Below are 23,691 nucleotides of genomic sequence, written 5' to 3'. Positions count from 1 at the left end.
TTTTATAGTTACGTAAACATTCTAAATATAAAGCTTTAATCATTTATAAGCTGTAAACACTCATTCTGCAATTGGAAAATTTACTATAAGTTAGTATAAAAACTATTAAACTCAATTTTATCGATTTCATTCATAATTAAATACACTTCGTCTACTCGTTGATATAAAAGAAATTATAAAAATTTTATTTTTATTTTATTTTATACAATAAATCAAATTCTGTTAAACATTAATCATATATTGGTAATTTTGAAGAATTAATTTTTAATTTTTTAATTTTAATATTCTTTCGTGTTAAATGATAAAATATCACACGAGAAATATATTTTATATATTTTTAAAAATTACTACTAACATTTTCGTGAATAAATATGCTGCAGAGATGCACACTGAATGCAATTTTTATCTATTATTTTTTGAATTGGATTTACCACGTTTAGTAAAGGATATTTGGTATTAATTCGATAGTTGTTCTCATATTATAGCTTTTGGCAATTAAAAAAAGGAAGGTAAGCTCTTTCTTATTGACGTCAATGTCGCTAAACTCGATTATCTTCTCAATTGCTTCCAAACTAATCCTTCGGGAGTCGTTAATGCAAGTTTTTCCGATAAACAATACTATTTCTTTACATAGGTGCTCAAATAATATTAAAATCCTAATTTTAATATTAGTAATAAGAAATTTATTTATTTATTCTGTAATGTAATCATGCTAATAAGTTAATAAGCGATTAACTTTCAATGACATTAAAATATCTATAAAAATATAATTCGAAATCTTTGTATACAGTAAACAATTGAATTTTTTTAAATAGTATTAGCGTATTAATAACATTATAATAATTATTATAAATGTAATTCTTATTCTTTAGTGTATTTTTAATAAATTTCTGATAGTTTTAAGTATAATTCAACTCGGTCCCAAGTCCATTACCCAGTAAATAATTCGATAAATGAAAAATTTTACTTTTTCTTTCACTCATTAATCACTAAAAGATTGAAAAGTTTCGTTTCTTGTCGAGGTTATTGATTGTCCCTTTTCTTTTTCCTTCTGCTGAAGATTTTTTGAATGAAAATACAATGAATGAGTTCTTTATGCGGAAGTAAATTCGGTTCAACACAAATGATACATCATATGATAAATTTAAAATTTATTATTTGCAATACTCCAAATTCAAATTGATAATTCATGATTTATATTATTTTTGAATTTTTATTAGAATTTTCTTGATCGATTTACGATTAAGTTGACTTCTTAGAATCTAGTAATAGAACGATTAAACTATATACATTTATTACTACAAAATCATTTGATTCTTTTTTCTTTTTCTTCTCTTCTCTACTTTTTAACTGGATTTGATTAATTTAAATTTTAATATAGTAGTTCCTAAACAAATTATATTTTTAAACAAATATAAATCTTTACAGAAAAAGGTATTCTTTTTATTAATATTTTACTTCCATTATACAATTGAACTTTTGAACAAGCTTTATTAACATATTAAAACATTTATATATACGTTTTTATTGCTGAAGAAAAAAACAATTATGAAAAACAGAAACATTTCTTAAATTAAGATTCAGTAGAAGTTTCAAAGCATATGAATACATAATTTTATTATTATTATTATTTTATATTATGAAATACAAACAAGATTTTATTACTTACATTTTTAATAAATTATCTCTAATATTTTAATAAGCTTTTTTAAATTAATTTTTTCCAAGCTGTAAACTACAATACAAAATCGTATAAAATATGTAGTGGATATAAATTAAACTATATAAATTATGCAAAATGACTTGTTTGTTTGAATAAAAAAAACTATATGTTTTCTATTTTAAATCATATTTTATATAAAATTTTCAAATTCGTCTTATAAGTAATTCAACATCGTTCAAAATTTATTGAGAAATTTGTTGTATAAAACTTTCAGTTGTTGTGATGATAAACTCAACTTGTTAATATGAACATTTTAAAGTTTAATTTTAAATATAAATTTTATAGCTTATTTTATTTTTAATTTACGAATTACTGAAAAAAATTTATATTTATTACATTAAAGTTAAAAAAATCTTTAATAATAAATATTAATCTAGTTTTTGACTACTTTAACAACCGCAAAAAATCTATAAACTAGCAAAAAATCTGAAAAAGATCTCAAAATGTATCAATTATCATTTTCTCTTCTATTTTTTTCGGATTTTTTTAAGAATCTGCTCACTCTTAACAATCATTATCCTTTTTTCTCTTCTAAAGAAAAATGGTATTTACTTTCAGGTAGAGATTTCTTTGTTTGGTTTTCACAAGCATTTCATTTTAATTTCCAAGTCTTACAACGTGTTAAAAAACTTTGTGTTATTAAGGGAGATATATACGAATGGTGCTGAAATGTCAGTTTGAAAAAAAGCAGAACTTCTACTGTTTGAACGATTTGTTACAAGCTTCTCTTCAAACCTCAGGGAATTCCTGTCGTATGTCGTCACACTTCCCATCTGTATCCACACTTTGTTCGACACAGAGGCACCCTCTTGTATTTCTGTATTTCCCAGAGGAAAGAGTCAACAAAAGTAACAAAAAATATTCTGAAATAACTTTTTCTTACGTACGAATGTAAAGATAAATAGTATGTATCTTAATTCTTTTCCTATGCTGGTTCATTAATAATCTTTGTTTGGTATAGAAGCTGATACAAATTAAATTTCTGTCAAGGAATAAAGCCATTATTGGCCATTAATGTTTGATTATTAATATATATGAAAGTCTTAGAATAAGTTCATTGCAACGATCATCAGTTTAGTTTAATGTGACCACATAAAATAGAAGACTTTTGTAATGTTTTGTGATTCTTAAGATTGATAATAGTATTAATACCTTTCAACTTATATAATAGAATTTTTCATAAAGCATAATTTAAAAAAATGCACGTATATATACTCATCTTGTCTGTAGCTTATCTTATAAAAAGCTTGAATTTGTCAAAAAATATTTTGATAATGAAGATTAAAATTATTATATTGTATTAATAATCAATTATATAAATTATAATATAAAATATCAAAATTTTTAACTGATTTAAATTTATTATAAAATACATAAATTAACTACACTATATGTATGCTGCAAAACACCCAAATCGAGAAATATTTATATTTATTTCGTATTCAAGTGAACTGATCAAAAATTTAGATAATTAATAAAAATTTAACTGGGTATATCAATAGAAAGTCATTAAATGCTAGCTAGATACTTAAAATTATTTTTAATAGTCAAATAGGCAACTTACACAAAAAAAACTCATCTGGTATGACAAAGCTTTTATATAAAGCATTAGATTTTCAATTCTAATGAAGTTCGCCTTCTTCATTGATTGAACCTAACAATCGATTTGTAATGCTACAAAGATTAGCAAATAAATGGAAATCATCAATTTCTATCAATTCGTAAGAAACTGTTCTTATATATATATATATATTTTAACCATTTGATTAAAGAAGAAATATAAACAAACATTCCATGCAAAAGACCGGAACATGTTATGCTAAAGAAATAATTTGGCAAAAGAACAAAAACATTGGTCAACCGATAATAAAAGATGTAATATTTTCAGAAAAACGAAACTTTTATCTTGGAAACTTCCGAATTGCTTTCAAAAGAATGCACAGACAGAACAGGAGTTTTTCTTATGGCTTGGTCTGTTTTCATGCTCACCAAATAGAATCTTCAACCTCACTTGCTATGAAGTTAGAAGTCTTTATTTTTAAAATAAAATCTAGAAATGGAACGTTTTTATGATAAATATTTCCAAAAAAAAAAATAAATAAATAATAAAATTGTTATGCTCAGTTTCTAGCATTTACAAATAAAGTTATAAAATATTTCCGTAAAAACTCACATCAAATTATAAGTAAAACTTATTATTTTATATCTTAAAATGTTTAAAATATTTTTGATTTAATATACTGAATATGCAATTGTTAATTTATTTATTAAATAAGAACGTATTTTGAAATTACTCGATATAATATCCAAAAACTAATAATAAATTAAAATGTTATTGGAAATACGAAAAATTTAGCTTATAGATGTTATATCTAATGCATTTAAAAATTAAATTTTAATTTTTAATTGACTTGGTTTTAAATATTTAAAAATCCTTAAAATTTGTTTGATATAATTCTAGTTCAATAACCTTTGACTTTTACTAAAGAAAATGAGTTGAATTTTATATTTACAAATAAATATAAATATATTATATTTTAATAATTAGAACTATTATAAAAGAAATTATTTGTGCACATTATTTTTTAATAAAATTTATTAATTTGATATATTTAATTAACAGAATATTTTAATTAGTTTTTATAATTGTTTTATTTGTTTTTTAATTCAGTTTATTCCAGTGTACTGTAAAATTACTCAGTTACAGTTAATATAATGTGTTTTAATATGGAAAATTACTATACAATATATAATTTGCTATAATCTAAATTAAACTCTTTTGGTAAATCAAATTTCGAGATTATTTTATAAAATATTTTCAAGAGATACAGTGGATTTGTAATAACTTAATAAAAGTAATATTGAAATAATAAAAATATAATAAAAATCAAAATGCAATTAAATGAAAAATAAGAAGAAAAGTAAGAAAAAAGCAATTAAAATAAATAAAAAGAAGAAACAAAGAAAAGAAAATTGAGTAAAATAACACAAAAAAGAAAATAAAATGAAAAAAAAGTAAGAACGTAACAAAACAAATAAAGCGGAAAAGAAGAAAATTGAAATAAAGTAAAAAAATTTAATAAAAAAAGTTAACGAAAATGATCATAATAAAAAAATAACAAAATAAAACCATAAATTTAACTTTAATGCAATGAATAATTGCATATAAGTGTATATTAAATAGCTTAACGCGAATAAAAAAAATAAATTATAGTTCTACTTCAGATATAAATCTGAATGAGGAAATATATCTGGAAAAGAATTATTAAGTTCAGATGTGATAAGACATGCAAGAATGATCAATATGATATGCTGGGTGAAATCTGTTGGAAAATATTTTCGCAGGCAAAAGTAGCAAACGAAATTTGGGAACAACAAATAAAAATGAATATATTAAGAAAACTAAAAGTTTCCTAAACAAAATATGAAAATATAATTTAAGATTTTCGATAAAATTAAAAAAAAGAAAATTATTTAAAAACTATAAATAAAATGATTAAAATATACTTACAAATAAAATATTTGTTAATTAAATTATTATTATTATTACAGTTTAATTTTGCTTTTTTGAATCTTTACTTACTTGACAGCATTCAATGTAATCTTCTTTTTCACAGAGAACTAACCTATTACTTTAATAAAATATTAATAAAGTAATAAACTCTAACATTAATAACATTAATATTACAGATTATATAATTTTTCTTGGTATATATAAAATATTAACTAATTAGTTGATTTAATTTTATCTTTTATATATATTTTTTTATGATCTTATTAAATAAAGTTTGTTACGCTTCTGTAACAGGTTTAATCCTTAATTATAATAATCTTTAGTGCATAAGATATATTATAAAATAGTATATTATTAGTAAGAAATATTTGTTTTATTGTAAATAAGAATAACTGTATAAAATAAAATTTTAGTATATCAAACTTATTCAGTTAATTCTTTTTAATATTTAATGTTTTAAAAATATAATTTGTATCTAAAGTTAAAGAAATTGTATTTAAAATACTAATTTTTACGTTAATTTGTAAATTTTTTATATAAAAATTATTATTAAAAGCAAAATTAATTGAATTTATTCTTTTTGTCTTCATTTTAATTATAAAGACACAAGAAATTACAAAAACAGTTAATTATTTGCAAGTAAAACCTAAAATTAAAACTAAGAAATATTTAGTTACATTTAATAAATATTAATTTCATCTTGTCATAACGTAATTAATAAAACTTGTCTTTGTTTTTTCATTAATTAATACAAAGTTTTACATAAATTTTATTCTATGACACTTGTTTTACAAATGTGATTGATTTTCTTTCCATCTCAAAATTTGCATGATTATTTGCTATTCTAAATAATCCTGTAGAATGATAACGATTGTTTTGGAGCATAAAAAACATATGTACCAATTCTTTAGGGACGAATTTCATCACTATTGTACCACTTGTGGCGGTTTAAAATTGGCTCAATCTACTTAGCATGCATCTTGTATTACTCGGATGTTTCTTGACATTCCTTCATTAAAAATCCAAGTGTCGCAATGTGCATGTTAAATAGTATTAGCCAGCTTTATTTGGTCACAAATGGCATTGTGTCTCGTGTAATTCTCTCATTTACTAAATTTTACATCTAGTATATACTAAAGTTTCTGAAAAAACCTTAGAGATGTAAATAATTTTATATAAATAAAAAAATGTAATTTTTTTCTCGATATGTTTGTTTATTAAACAAGAAATTATAAAACAAGTATTTCCCTAAACTTTTATATTTTTTAACTCCACAGTTAACAAAACTCGAATGTTGTGTAAATAAGAAGTAAATGTAAATTAAATCTTTTTACTTTAGTATACTTATTTCTTACGTGTTTAATATTGAAACTCTATTAATTTGAAGTTTTTTTTTCCTTCTCCCATAGAGAAGGACATAACAACAAATCTAAATTTAATGGTTGCTTCAAGTCATGTTCACAAAACAAAACCCTCGAATTTACTACATTTCTTCGTAAGACAAACGGATCACTAAAGTTTCTGAAACAGTCTACATTTCCAACAATTTCTTTGTTGCAGAAAAATGCTTGAAATAAAATCGCAAAGTATACAGCACACGTGGGAATGAAATACATCACCTTCCAATTTCGGTCGATAACGCTGCTCTATTCTGAACAGTAAATGGAAGCTTGGGTTCTCCAAACAGCATTTGTCGTTCACTCGCTTCATTTTTTGAGAGAATACCGGATACTATTGAAAATGCCGTATTTGAGTAATATGGAATGCATATGATGTTTATTTACCAAGTAATATCCTCTCTGCATTATTTGCTTTCTGTGTTTTGCTTTCAATTTCTTTAAATTTAATGTTTTTTTTTACCCCGTTTATTTTCATAAAATTATTAAAAGTATCGAATAAATAGATATCAGAACCATTGCTTAGAATTAAAAGTAATATATTATTATTTATTTTTTTAATATTAAAATTTCAGACAATATAAATTAAAGGATTTTTTTATTTATAATTTGATTTCCTTTTAACTTCGTTGTGTAAAACCATATTTTCTTCATACATTTCCTTCCAATGGTATACAATAAAAGATTCAAGAAGAAATATGTAAATTTCAGTTCCCTAAAACAATTTGAGAAAAAATAATATAAATATATAAATTTATTTTCAGGTATAAAATATAAACAGACGTGTATCATAAATTTTTATGGCTATTCATTTCCAAAATTTTAACTTATTTTTTTCATATGAATCTATATATGTTTGGAATTCAGAATTCATTCTGAGAAGTAAAAATACATTTAAGAATTTGATAAATTTATGCTGTTATTGTAGTTTTTGTGATAGATTTTTCTGTGTTTGTAAGAAATTTTTATGCGAATAGCCGATATATATAGATTTTATAATTTTCAAGAATTTCCTAATCAATCTTGTAAGTATTTAATGTTTAATTTTACTCTGTTAAAAAATAAAAAAAAATTAAAATTTCGAAATTTTGACTGTACATCTTAATTAAAATTTCTATTATAAAAATATAATGTCAAGTTTTATGTTAAATTGCTATTGATATATTTAAATAACAGCATAACAAAATTCCTAAAAAATTAAAAAAACTAATAATAATTTACTAAAAAGTTCAATTGCCACAATTAAAAGCATTTAAACTTCTTTTCAATTTATAATTTTATGTTATTAATAACAAAAATAACATTTTTTGGTGCATAAAAATTTCACGTATTATAAGAGTTTAGTGATAAACTGCAGTCAGGGAAATATATGGAATATATACGATACGACTATATAGAATATGAAAACATCTTCAACAATTATATAAAATCGAGTAGTGATATTCTGATTTTTCAGTATATTTCAGTTATTATATCTATCTAAGTTTTCAGTGATATACCTTTAAGATAAAAAGAACAAACAGCCACTCTTATGACTTCGTGAGATGAATTCTCTAGCAGCTGTCAAAATGTTTGAGAAAGAAATAACCGCTGAGAAAGATGAAATATGAGGCAATAACAAATAACTTTTTCATAAAATAAAGTAGAAACATTATTATCTTGAATATTTTTGAATATATGTAACATAGATTTTCATATTCAAGAGTATATAAGTTTATATTTCAAGCGTGTAGAAGAGAGTCTATATTGAAATATTTTATAAGTTACGGTTTTCCAAGCTACATTTTAAAATACATTGCTAGGAGTAAAGTGCTTGGTCGGTGTTATCTTATATCCATGAATCGATAAATCAGTGTTTATTGAAAAACTAGATAAATTAGTTCTGTCAAATGCTACTCCGGTAATAATTTTAACTATTTTAATAAGAAATAATACTCAATTTAATGAAGTATAATCGCATTAAAGATTTTTGTATGTATCTAGTTCATCGGTTCGTTTATTAAAAAATACAGAATGTTATTTTTAAGATTCCAGTACAGCAATTCGGTAATATCAGTATATTTGAGAGTTTAGAGCAGTTTTGACAAGATAGTCATCCAGGGAACAGTCCCAAAATAAGTTTTTGTTTCTTCACATTGATTCGAGAAACGTGTCGTATTCGTTTTGTCACTGTAGTTCACAGCCATTGTTTCGTGGATATTAACCCAGGAGACATTTGGGAAAACTCAAATGTATAGTTGAAGCTATTGATGACAGAGTACTGTTGCGAACAATGCTTAAAGCATTGCCTATGTGGCAATATTTTACTGTCAGCCTAAGAGAGTGACATCCACTTAAACGATTTCAATTCTTAAAAGATTCTTAATATGGAAACTCAGCCAGGTCGATAAGCGAGTTTCATCTATTGTACTTCGACTCGTACCCCGAAGGATTCGATAAACAAATTAACGTATAAATATCTTCTTTCTTGATTTTTATATTTTATTCCAATGCAAATTTGTCTTGTTACGTATGTTGTAAATGACTCTTGTTACTGTATCACGATGTCTCATCATATAATTTCTCCTAGAGCAATTATTGTTGAATAGTGCTTAACTTTAGATAATTATTGGCTGATAAGATAAATTTAAACTGCCGCATAAAATTTGTATGTTATCTTAATTGAATGCATCTCAAACTTAGCCGGCATTATTTCTGGATAAAGTAATTTGCGGCTTTTTATATCATGTTGAATAGCGTTGTCGATCAACTACTTTTTAATGTATGCCCTATCAATACAGTACTTTAATGCTTAATTTTAAGTTTAGTTTTAAGTGTTTAATCTTTATCTGATTTTACTTCTGAATCTTTTGGATATGCAATTATCATCTAGCTATCATTATAAAATATTTGATTATTTTTAATTATTAACTTTTGTAAATATACAGAAACGATTAACAATGTTTTGTATTATTGTTATCAATCTGCAATGCATCTATTTAAGTAACAATTAGTGACTAGATAAATTTCATTAAATAATATAAATATGTAAAGTTTTAAAATAAATGTGTAATACATTTGTACAGTATTTCTATATCTATTATTTTGTAATTTAGATCTATAGAATAATTAATTATAATTAAGAATATTAAAAGATAATTGAAATATATCAACTTCCGAAACAGTTTATATTTTCGGTTGAATAAGTAAATTTTCCTGCTAGTTCAATAAGTGAAAGTATATTAAAAGTAAAAAAGAAAGGGGAAAAAACAAAGGAAAAAAAGCATTAATAAAATTTAAAAAAAGGTTTACTTTCTAATAATTAATTTAAAATAAATCAATATGTAACATTTTTTTAAAAAAAACGTGCTAAACTTGATGAATTCACTCAGCAAAACTTGAACAAACTTCGTTAAGTGCCTGAAGTTTGTCTAACTTCCGTCGTGTGAATTAGATCGAAACTAGACAGGCATTTTATTATTGTTTACTTTTAAACAACTTTAAAAGTAATCAATTGCTTATATTATCTAATACAAAGATTAGCATTTTTCAATGAATCTTATTTTTCTTACCTCCGTTGAACTGAAATAGATTTTATTTGTTTCGAAAACTGATGACTGCAGCAATCTTAGAGTATAAAGACAGGAAGGTCAAGAGACTATAGATATGAAAGGCACACAGTATATATGTTATTCCTGATACTTTAGAATCAGACTTTGTAAATGTATTCAGAATTATTTGTATGATATAAATAAATTAAATTATTGAATAAATATATTTTTAAAATTTCATTACTATTTTAAAGGTAAATTTTTACACGAAAGTTCTGAATTTTGGCTTAAAACAGAGAATTTTTATTTGATTTTTAACATAATTATTATCATTAATTTTTAAACAAATAATTTGAAATTAAATATTTATATTCTTTTAAATCGCTTAATTTATCTTTGAATTTTTTAAATGAAGCCATTGAAAAATTTCGATTCTAAAACTTTGATAAAATCAAATATTTAATAATCAGCAAACCTATTATTATTATTTCATTTCTCTATGAAATTATTATTATAAGTTATTTTTAAGTCCTTTCATCGAACAAAATCAATGAACATTATTAAAATATTATTTTTAACAATTCTAACAATTGATTTTCATCGATCGAAAGACAAAAAAAAAAATATTATAATTTCATACGGAGATTACTTTAGATTAAATAATTAAATTTATTATTTTCGAATTTCTAAAAATAGAATTAACCTAAAAAATTTTAAATCTCATTATGTAGAATTAAATAAAATGAAACTGCCATTTAAGATATCTGTTTATCATATTCTTATGGCGTCGATTTTAATAATGGTACAGATGATTAAACAATGAAATGGATAATGTGCCGTAATGGCTAGTTTATTCCTTCTATTTTATTTTGTTAAAGAATCTCATTTTTTACAAACCGTGACCTAAATTGTTTAGCTGAAGTAGTAATAGCAACATGAAAACCACAAATCTAGTCATTCCTTTCCATAAAAGATTTACCAAATAGTGTACATAAAAGAAATATTAAGAAAAAAAATGGAAAAACTTTTCAAGTATAATATGTTCCAGTTAAGAATTTAACTGTTTTCTCAGTGAACTGTTAGGGATAAGATAAGAATTAATGATTTCTTTTTGCAGAAATTTAGAATGTTTAATTTCAAAGTAGAATGTTCCTGTCCAATAGGCAGTTTCTCTATTTAATATTGCTGATAAGTAATAGGAATGTTATAAATTGCGAAAATTCAATCATACTTGAAACTTTTAGTTAAGATTGTTTGAATCTAGTGAAGTATATATCCTAAAGCAATTCTGATTAATATTCAGCCTTAAGGAAATTCTATATTTCACTTTAATTTTGATATCTGAGGAAAATATCTTATGTCGAGATAAGTACAGTGTATAAAATGAATTTACACTTTCCAAGTTTCGCAATTTTATATATATTTAAACCTCGCTGGATGCATTTAATAACGTTCATGTGTAATTATAAAGTAAAACATTTGAAATTTTTGGACGACATATAAGATGAAGAAATGATTAAATGCATTTTACAAAATGTAAAACTCTTAAGTTTTTCTTTTTTTTTAATACTTTAAGTTAAATTTTTGAAGAATTAATTTAAAAAACTATATTAGGAAAAAATTTTCCTGATCATTTTAAAATGTTTTTCGTGTTATAGAAAATATCACGAAGTGAAATTTATACATATATTAAAATACTGGTTTATGATAAAAAAATTTTTAATGTTATAAATTTTTTAAATAATTTGATGTTTTTAATGTATGAAGTTTTAATATTTATTTTATAATATAATAATATTAACGGCCCTTAATATAATTAAACAATTATTAATTTATTTTTCATAAGATAATCTCATTTACACATTATTAACATAAACAATTTTATGTATTAATACACAAAATTCTAAGTCATGTATTATAATTTTAACTTTTATTATAGAAATAAAATATTAGTTTTAATCATTTCTAAAATTAAAATGTTTATTTAAATACGCTTTTAATAATTATTTTATATTAAGTAATTTATAAATTAAAGTAATTTCTTAAAATTGTCATCTTAGACTTAATATTTTACTAAGTAACGCTTTGATTCAATAAAACTTATGGTATCTTAATATCGACTTTTATATAATATCAGAAAATAGTTATTACATTCGATTACGTTGCTAAGAACGAAAATCATCTGACCTATTGTGACTCGATTTTTAATAAAGGCATCAATTCTGTTCTGAAGTAGTAGCAATCGATGTATCTATAGAAAAATTAAATTGTTAAACACTTGAAGCGTATATTATTTTTATCAAAATCTTAATTTTAACATTAATTAAAGTTTTTATACGCTGTGCATATATTATTTTCTTAATTTTTACATTTAAGATAAAATATTTAACATTTTAAACTACTGTATTTATTTTTATTAGTGGAATTCTTTTAAAAATTAAATTAATTATAAAAGCTTTTAATTTGTGACTTAAATTTCTACTTAATTAATTCTTTTATTTAAATTTGAAATGCATTTTTATTTATTAAAAGTAGTAGCGGTAGTAGTAATAATAATAAAATTTGTATTATTAAATCTTTTTATTGTGATTCATTACTCTATTAAAACAAATATTTTTTTTATTTCTACTTTTATTCACACGTCATTCCATTGTTTTAAAGCCAAGAAAACATTTTAGTTATCTTTTCCCTCCTCTCTTATTTTGTTTTGCATAAGATAGTCAATGGCCACAGGTAATCATCTGCTTCCTTAATAGCATGTGGTATCCCTAGAGAAATATCTTTCCCTTGACAATATTATGAGCGTAATTTGACTCAATCTGTTAGATATCGTGATGTTTTTATAAACAAAAATATCACTTTCTTAATTTATTTCTATTGATTATATATATATATATATATATATAATTTTTATTTGCTCTTAATAAAAACGTTACTTTAATTATTTTCTTTATTAATAATTAGATTTTGTTTACACATACTCGAGAAAGAATTTAAGGTTGTTTTCCATTTATTTCTTTCCTTTATCTTACTTTTTGTATAATATTTAATGTAGAATTTTTAATATGAAAAAAACTGAATTTTGTTACATTATTGTTGATGAAATCTATTAATAAACATAGGAAATTGCAATTATTTCATGAACCTGAATGATAATTCATTGCTTGCATTTCAATAATAAACTGTTACTGTTATAAATTAACGAAAAGTAAAATGTTAATAATAAACAATCGAGAATTTTACATAACAAAATTTCTCTAGAGAATGACCATTCATTTTCATTTACATATTTAAATTAAAAATAATAAAAATTAATAAATAAATAAAACAAACCACTTCTTTATATGAATAAAAACAATAAATTGCTAACAAATTTAAAACAACTTTTAACGGTATTTTTTAAATTTTATTTACTTATTTATTTGAAAAAATGTCATAAATTTTTTACCTTAAGCATTTTAAATTATTATAAATTATCTATGCTGTTATAAAATATGAAGAATAGGAATAAAAATGATTTTTCTTCTTTATATAATTTGTTTACGCAGTTTTTATAAATTATATACTTTATTTCATTAAATAATAATTAATAAAATTTAAAATTATTAATAATTTTGTGCTTTTAATATACAAAAAATTACTTAAGTATTTTTAATAAATTATATTTTTCACTCTCAATTTTATGGTTTAAAATAAAACAATAATGAGAATTAAGTTTTTATATTAAATTAAACTAGATTTTCTCTGATTTATACAGTTTAAAATGAATAATAAATAGATTTTAAACGTATTGTTTCATTTGGTATACTGTACTGTATCAAAATTATTTGAATAATGTTACTATTATCAGTAATTACTTGGTCTCATTTGATATAACAGTGACCTTTTTGAAATATTTCTAATATAAAGAAACTTTATATTTGAAATAAAATATATATTGATATTAAAGTTATTTATTGTATAATTTGAAACAGAGAAGAAGTAGCAAAATTAAAAATTTTGAAATAAAAATAAATAAATAAATAGAATCTGAATTTTTGAGATATGTATAAGGTTTTATATGAAGTTTATAGTCTTATAGTGTAATAGTCTAGAAGAATGTTAACAAATTTCTATTAGAAATTCATGTAATATTATCAATACGCCATGCGTAATTTTACGAAGAATTACAAGTCTTCATTTAATTATTTTAATGTTTCATAATTAATTTCGTCATCAATTTTTATAGCTACAAACTTATCTAAAATCGAGAAATCACGGTGAAATTTTCTATAATTAAAACGATTTCAATTGTTAATTAATGTTTTATCTATAGTTAGTTGCGTTTTTTCTTGTATTATTCTGTTTAAAGAAAACTAAAGGTAAAAATAATTGTTTTAAAATTTTTTAAAAATATTTATGTAAAAATATATTAAATATGACATTTAAACGAAACTTGAAATTGAATCCCAATCTTTATCTTTTCTTTTATCTTTAAAAATTGAAATCTTGAAGTTTCAACAGATGTTCCATTGAATCTATTTACTAGTTTTCTGCTATAGTATTATTGAATTTCGGTGACGTCATGATTTGCATAAGATTGCACAACAAATATGGCAACAAATATTCTTTAATATCATTTACGTGACAATAACAATGTCAAACAAGTTTCTGTGTACAGAATTTCTCACAACTACTCGTACATGACCAGCTGTTAGGTGATAATGAAGTCCATCACGAACTACTTGCGTAACAAATATTAGAATTAAGAATATATAAACTTTCCTTTCGAGATATAGGAACAAATCTTATATTCTTGTTGTTTAATTTTATCAGTTTCAAATTTTAATCATTCATTTTTCATCTGTAAAAAAGATCCAAGGAATTTTTTCGCTCCCTAAAAATTTGAATTTTATCATATTATTTTAATATTTATTATAATAAAATTTGATTATATATATTTAAAGATTCTACTTTATCATATTAAGCAAGACGTTTTAAAAATTTACATTTAAATTTTAATATTATTTTAATTTTTTGATTTAAAAAACTCGAATTTTTGATGAAACTAGAGGCAAGATATTTCAATTTGTTTATACATTTTAAGATATCATGAACACGAGTTGTTTGTTACGAGATGTTTTTATTAAATATCTATTTGTTTTCTTTGCCTTTTAATACATTTTTATATAATTTAAAATATTTGATATCTATTCGTGTTGATATTTGTTAGAGAATTGATTAATATTTAAAACGATTACAATAACATCGTTTATTGTAAAAATTATAAATGAAATACTTTATTTTAATTTTTTTTCTATAATAAGGTTAATTGAGTAGCACAGAACAGAACCGAATGGAATGTCATGATGCAAACCTTAAGCTTCATATAGTGCGAAGTGAATTGATGATGATGTTGATGATGATAATTTATTTAATTAAGGAATTTATATCTATTTTAAAGATATCAGTAACGTAGAAACTTACAAAATGTTTGTCTAAAACTTTAATTATCTTATTCGATAATAAGTAAAATTACTCTTCCGCATTCTATCTTAAGCTACAGTTATCTTAAGCTTTTCGTATGAAAAGATCGTAAGGTCAAACCAACAGTTTATATAAATTATGTTTACAACTAAGATAATTTCGTTTCATTTCTAGATTTTAAAAATTTTCTTTTTGAATCCGAGCCAAAATTTTTATCGATTATTTAATGCTGAAATCAACTCTATTCAGCTTTCACATTAATAGAGTAGAACTTAATTTTCATGAAAAACTTTCTTGTTCATATTTACAAATACACTCAGGCACTGTATATTTAGATCTGCCAGTTTTAATACAGAATTTAAAAGCTTTTCCGAAAATGAGATTTCATTAAATTCTGGTCAATTTTACTATTTTTTGTTTTTTTATTAAAAAATCAATTCACTTAAATGTGGTTAAATATTTTCCACATCTCAAATAAGATATCACTTCCAATATTATAGCATTAAATCCGTTAATCTATCAGGCAAACAGTAATTGAGAAGATAGTAAAAAAAAAAAAAAAAAAAGACAGGAGAGAAGAAAAAGGTAAATTCAGTTGCATCGTTGATAAATGAATTAATACTTGCAATATAGTATAGTTATTTTAGATGTAAATTTGTAAATTTTAAAAGTATTGAAGAAAGAAATCCTCTTAATTGCTTAACATTTATTTACTTTATTTAAATTTTTAAAACTTTTAAGTTGTATTTATACGTTATTTAAAGCTATAAATATTTATTGGAGTTGTACACGTCCTATTATAAATTATTAAAAAAGTAAAAGTTACTACTTTATTATATTTTTAAATCCTGAATTTTTTTTTTACTGTTTACAATAAAATGTGAAGAAGTGCGAAAAGCTATTTTTGAACACCTTTCTTCGAGAATAATAGGATTTTTTCTTGCTGAATATATTTCATCAAATAAAATTTTTATTGCCAACTGTTTTGGTTTTTTAATATTTTATTAGAAATATAAAAACAAAAGATGTAAAAAGACATTTAATATTATATAATAATTTATATTAAAAGTAAAATAGAATAATTAAAATCCCATATTTTGAATTTATTTATTTATTTTTTTAATTCTGTATTTTAAAATATGACGTAAACTATTTTGTATTGGTTATCTCTATTAAAAAACTGTTTAAAATTTAGATAATAATAAAAATGTTTTTTGGAATTGCAATTTAAAATTTCTTAGTCTTGATATTTGGATACATAGACAAAATTTTAAGTGAATAAAAATTTTAAAATATGGCGTAAATATTATCAATAATATTAAGGTTCATTGTATTATCACACACTTTCCTAATTGATGAAAAAAATTGTTTATTATATAACATGATCTATCATATAGAATCTTGACACTAAGCTCCTTTAATACCCTGTCAAAATGTCTTACACCTAAATACTTTTATCTATCAAGATCTAGTTATTCTGCTTCATATCTTATTATAAACTCTTAATTTTTTACTTAAATTATTTTTTTCTACATTATATTCTTTTTAATATTTTTAAAAATTTTTAAAAAATTTTGTTAAGAAATGTTAATTTAATGACAAATTTTTAATCATTATTTGTAATTCTAATAAATTATTTTTTAACGCAGTTTTAAATTTTCTTATCGTTACATTATTATATTTAAATTATTTCGTCAAAATATGATATCTGCTTTATCATTTGTTTTGATACAGTAAATTATATATTAAATACTATGAATATGAACTACAAATTTGTGTTTATATACTTGAAATCTAATTTTATTGTATGAAACTCAAAGTTCTTTTAATTTTGTTTAGTTATTTCTAAACTGATAGTTTAGAAATAAATTCATAAAAGAATTAGATGGAGTTGGTGTAATTATCAAGGAAACATCCTAATCACTGATGCAGGACATGTTGTAATAGGCCCAATTGATTTCTACCAACAATTTAGAAATGTTCATAAGTGAAGTTAATCAATGGTGAATCGAGAATAATTCACAACATTATGAATAGAGCACAAGCTAATCCTATAGTTATTTGATGCTCCATTCATTATCCTTTGACATATACTAGAAGTTAGACAGAATAACGTATCATTGATTACCGAACTAAATTATTGATTTTCTATTATTTCTCTAAATGTATGATCTTAATATCTTTCCAAATATAATACTATTATTATTAATTAGAATTAAATATCTTTATGAAATACTGAAGTTTGACGGTTTGTTTAATCAATTACAGTATCTGTTTCAATTAAAGGTATCTTAAAGCTCTTGGAAAAATATATATAAATGTTCAAAGATAAACACATACACATGTAAATATATTTTTATCTTTATGCAGTTTAAACTTTTTGATTATTTACTAATTAAATCATACAAAAATTCTTGAGTCTTTAATCTTTCAGGATTAAAATGATTGGCACAACTTAGTCAAGAAAACTATTTTTCCTATAAAAATTCTAGAAAATTAACTAATAAATCAAGATTATTCAATTTATTTTGTAAAATTATTAAATTTTCTATTAATATAATGTGTATAAATATATATGTTTTTACATACCAACCATAAAATAAATATTTTTTATAACTATTATATAGATATAAAATAATATATTTGGTTATTAAAATATAAATAACTACAATAATTTTAATAATTCATTTATTTCCTAATATTTTACAACAAAACTAAAATAACCAAACCTATATTAATAATAATAAGAATAAATCTAAATATTAATTTTCATTCTAGCTTTTCCTATAAATTATTCTTTACTTAAAATTTTTAAAAATAAATTGTTGTCTATATATTATCGAAAAAATATTTATATTTGTTATTTTTATTTAAATTTTTTTAATATAAATAAATTGCAACAAATGAATGCTAACTCAGTAGGAAAATATACGATATGAATAATTTTATAAATACAATGACTAATATATCCAATATTTAAAGAGAATTTTCATAAAAATTCAAATTAATGAAATTTGCATAATATGTAAAGAACCAAAGTGCATTTTAAACATAAAAGCTTAAAATCATAAATTTGTTTTGATGATTAGTAGTAAACGATTTGGAAGATGGCTTAGTGAGATTTTTCTGAATCACTTACACAAATAGGAGATTTTCATTCTTCTAGAATAAACTATTCTAGTAGAAAAAAAAATAAAATAAAATATCTTTAGTGGAAGAAAAGAATATTTATGAAGTTAAAAATAATGCTTTAAAATTTTAGTAACACTGTATCTAAGATCATAACTTTATTACTAAGGTAATAGGATGGAAAAGTAACTATAGATTGTAAATCTTTGAAGAATATATTGTAAACAAGAATGTTTTGAATAAATATAGATTATCTCTACGAAACCCCACATAAATTATATTAGTTGAAAATGATATTTTTACTTTTAGAATTCTTAAATATAAGAATTTTGACTTTATTTTTATAAACTGAATTTTTGGATTTTTGTCAGTTTAGGTTTGCTTTAGGCAAGTTTGCAAGAAAAAAGATGATTTTATACAATATTACATTGAACAGTACTTGGAGTACCAAGTTTGTTTTTCTATATAAGCAACATTCTTTATCTTGAAAAGTGCTCTTGACTTTTCAATATGGTAGCTTTATCCATATAGATATATATATCTATTTGAAACATATTTTTTGACCTGAAAAGTATATTTTAACACAAATATAAATATTTTATTGGCTATTGATTTAAATTTTAGAACAATAAATGTAACTGAAAAATTAAACTATCAATATTAATGTTTTACTTTATTCTTTTACTTTGGAGCTATTTTTGTCAAAAAATAAAATATAATCGATCGAATGCACGTTTAAAGTATTCTGTGATATAAAGTTTTTTATTTTTAGGTTGTTAAAGGAAAAGAACACAAAATTTATAAGGACTCTTAAACTATCTATATTTTTTTTAGTAAAGTACAATAATTGTATAAAGAACCTTCTATAATCAGTATTTAAAAGGATAAAATTTTCATTACTAGTCATTGAAAGTTTGTGTTTTTAACGACCAATAATGAAAAGTTTATCCTTAAAATCTTTAAGTAAAACCTTAAATTTAAATATATTTTTGAAAAATTATCATCATTTGATGGAAATTTTTAATATAATCGATTAGATAATTACCATATTTTTTACTAAACATTTATTTAAAATATAAAATTAAAAAAAAAAATACTTTTCAGGAATACGCGCGAGAGAAAACCTAAGTCTATATTTTTAAGCAAATGAGATCTTTTATAATCACTGATATTTTCTAATAAAATTGAAAATTTAATAATATAAAAATGTGAAATATTCTAATGAGAGAATATAAGAAATTCCAGAGATATATTGAGTGTCTTTAAAAATAAGAACAAGAAGAATATTGTTGAAAAGAATTTTTGTCAAAATGCCTTCATTTTTAAGGAGCAATTTTCTAGTAGTTCCTCCCCATTCCCCCGGGAAAACTTATGCAATAAATATTTTGTTTTTATATATCCTTCAATCGTTTAACAGAATATATCTACTTTTTAATTTAAATCACACACACACAAAAAATAATTTTTAAACCAAATGTAATTAACAATCGATCTTTCATCATAAGACAAATGGCAAACGCACAAAGTAAATGTTAACAAGATTACAAATCGTTTACAACTAAAAACAACTAACATCTTTCCTTTATAAGATTCTCTTAATCGGATAAGAACGGATAAGTTATACGTACTATTAGTTTGTTTTTGTTTCACAAAATAAATTTGTGTTTCAATAAAAGAATTAATGATAAAATATTTTCTACTAATTAAATGATCTTTGAACAGATTATCACTGAAAAGATTTTTTGAATAAAATGGCTAATAAAATTTGTTATTGGTCATAATATTCTGCTTAATTTCATCTTAACATCTGCTATATTTGTTATCAATGTTTTCACAATCTTATAACTACCATCTTAAACGACCAGTCATATTCTTCCTATTTTTTCATTTTAATTCGTTCGATACTCTATAACATATTATTTTTTAAACTATTTATTTTAAATACGTCCTCAGGAAATATATCAAAGTGTATTTTAATAGTTCGTGATTAAAAATTTGCTAATAATAAATCGACTTATAACAAACAACATCATTAATGAATAATATTATTATGAAATGTCTGCATTTTTGTCATATGAATAATTAATATGAAATCTAATTATTAAAATCAAAGTTAATTTGTTTAATATTTTACACAAATTATACTGATAGTATGATTAAAATAAGACAATTTTATGAACTTTATGATATGAATCAATATATTTAATTAATATTTTAATATGAATCTAAAATATGAAATAAAAATATTTTTATCTTGTTTTTTACATTGTTTTATTTTAATAAGAATCTATTAAAAAAAAAAGAAGTAAATAAACAAGCTGTCGTGCATATGGTCTCCATGTGAAAATATTTCAAAATCTCTTGGATATTAACGCACCATTTTGAGGCAAGATTTGATATAACTTATCAAAAATATAAGGTTGGTGCTATAGACCGAGTAGTGATTAGCATGGATCTTTTATTGGTAAGTCTCAGTCTTCTCTCCTGATACATCATTACCAGAGTTTTCCTAGTTAATGAAACGTCGGTTGCATAGGGCAGTGTAGGATATCGACCCAGTTTCGTCTCACTGGGACTTTTTCTCGTCCTCCTAGCCGCAGCTGTTAGCAAAAAAAAAAAAAAAAATCTCATATTTTTTGCTTACACCTATCACGCTCTTGTTTTTTATTTCTATTTTTTTCCCAACACCAATGCAATATCTGCAGACGTGTATGGAATTATTAGCAATATACTTAGAATCAACAAGCCGATTACCATTTGACAATAGAAATTTATTTCTAGATATTATTATAGAGTAAATGTTTTTATAAATCATTTTAAAGTTATGATATAAACAATTTTTAAATATTTATAAAGAATTTGAAATTCGATATTTTAAAGAAAAATTATTATTTTGTTACAATAAATACATTTCTTTTCCCTGGAAATTTCATCGATCCAATTGTTGTAGTGATAAAATTAAGCACGTACTTTATGCTATTAGATTAAAAAAAAATTATACATATTTATTATATTTTATATTAGGTTTTTTTCAATTATTTATATTTATATTTTTAATCAATATATTTATTCGTGTATTTTAAATAATATATTTTATAAATATTTTATTAAAAATCAACAGAAAGTATAACGGAAATATCAAAATTGATTTCTCTTTATTAACACAAATATCTTTTATAGAAATCTTTTCAATTTTTCAACTATTTGTTAATGATATATTTTTATTTCATTCACTGACGTTTCTACATATGAATTATTTAAGAATTTTCAACATTAATGTTAATTTTCAAGCTTGATTTATCGAAAATTTTAAACTTTTGTGTTACTTATCAATTATACTTCTTAAAGTATAAGAATTTTCAAGTCTAAATTGGCTTGTGATAAAATCCAGAAAATTAGTATATTTTTACATTTTTAGGAAATTAAGAGAAAGCAACATGTACAAAATTACCATCTGGAAAACTCAATAATTTCCCAAAGACGAGTTATTTCTTTTTTTTTCATATATCCAAATCAATTTATATAAAAGCCATTATTCTCCATCAAAATATATATTCTTGGTTTATATAATTCCTAAGCTTTAGATTAAGAGATTACAGAGTAGGCATAATACTATAATGCATTAATACTTTAATGTTTGTTTATCTATCTTTATAAATTGATAATGGTTTCTTATTTGGTATTATAGTCTCCTTTACTTTTCATTCTTATTTAATAAAATATTATTTTAATTCTATAAAATAGATTAATAAATTTTTATATAAGTTTAGTCTTAAGCTATACTTTGAACTGTTCGTCTAGAATAATAGTTATCCGGATATATCAAGAAAAATATCATTAAATTTTTCATATCTTTATTATTAAAACTATTTTTAAAATTGAATATAAATATTTCCAATTCGATATTTTTACTTATATATTATTGATAGAACGTATGATAGGCTACTGGAGATAATACTACTATTGTATTGATACAACAATAAAAATGCTATACTACTACAAATGCTTAATAATTACAGTATTTTCAACTTTTATGATTGATCTCTAATAATTTATTATTCATATTTTTTAAAATTAATATCAATTTTTCTTTATATTATTTACATTAGAAATAATTAATACATAAGATTATATTCATATATATCATTATTTTACAAATAATTTTAAACATACACAATATTTTAGATATAGCTATTAAGTTTATTTGCTAATATCAAGTTTTCATTAGTTTCTATAGAGATTTAAATACTTCTGCATTAACATTTTAATATATTTATATCAGTTTACTGATTTGTGTGAGGTCTTCAAAATGTAATGTATTATGTCTTAAAATATAGTGATTCTCAACCAGTATAAACAGTGCAAACTTCTCGTTACAAAATTTTAAAAAGAATTAAAAAGTGTCCATTTTTTGTACTTTCTAATATTATTTGTCTATTTTTTTTAAAATAAAAACACAGGTCTTCAAAGTTACTTTTCTTTTATACATATTTCAGTACATTTGCTAAGACACTGCTCGTTGGTGTGCCACAAAATTGTGAATGATTGTGAAATGTGCCAGTAGATCGAAAAGTTTGGGAATCGCTGACAGATATAAGGAATATCTATGTATTCATATATGCCATAAAATTTTGGTATGATTCTAAGTTTACAGTAACAGAGAACGTAACGATGTATTTTATTTTCTGTTAAGCTCATCGTTTTGTACATTTTAATTAACTCATTTCTGCCAGTAATTCAGAATAATTTCTAATATATTTGTTTATATAGATTGTGAATTATATCTATTTTTGGTGCTATTAATCTTCATCTCTAAAAAATTTAAATTATTTTTAATATTTTACATTTTCTGGGATTAAATTCAAAATAATACGTACAGCGCATAGATAAGTAAATATAAAACTTTTAATATAGTATAATGTTCTTACAAAA

General features: G+C 22.1%; 1 protein-coding gene across 2 annotated transcripts in view; it reads left to right on the top strand.

Annotated features, from left to right (window-relative positions):
- The window catches only part of LOC136985615 (neuroligin-4, X-linked-like), a 175,775-nt gene that overhangs the window by 46,814 nt on the left and 105,270 nt on the right, over positions 1–23,691 (top strand). The gene's annotated exons all lie outside the window — the stretch shown is intronic.

Source organism: Centruroides vittatus, unplaced genomic scaffold (genome assembly GCF_030686945.1).
Source record: "Centruroides vittatus isolate TY-2023 unplaced genomic scaffold, ASM3068694v2 contig_973, whole genome shotgun sequence".
Taxonomy (NCBI): Eukaryota; Metazoa; Arthropoda; class Arachnida; order Scorpiones; family Buthidae; genus Centruroides; species Centruroides vittatus.
Note: the sequence above shows the minus strand (reverse complement) of the source record. Positions and strands in the feature narration are given on the sequence as shown.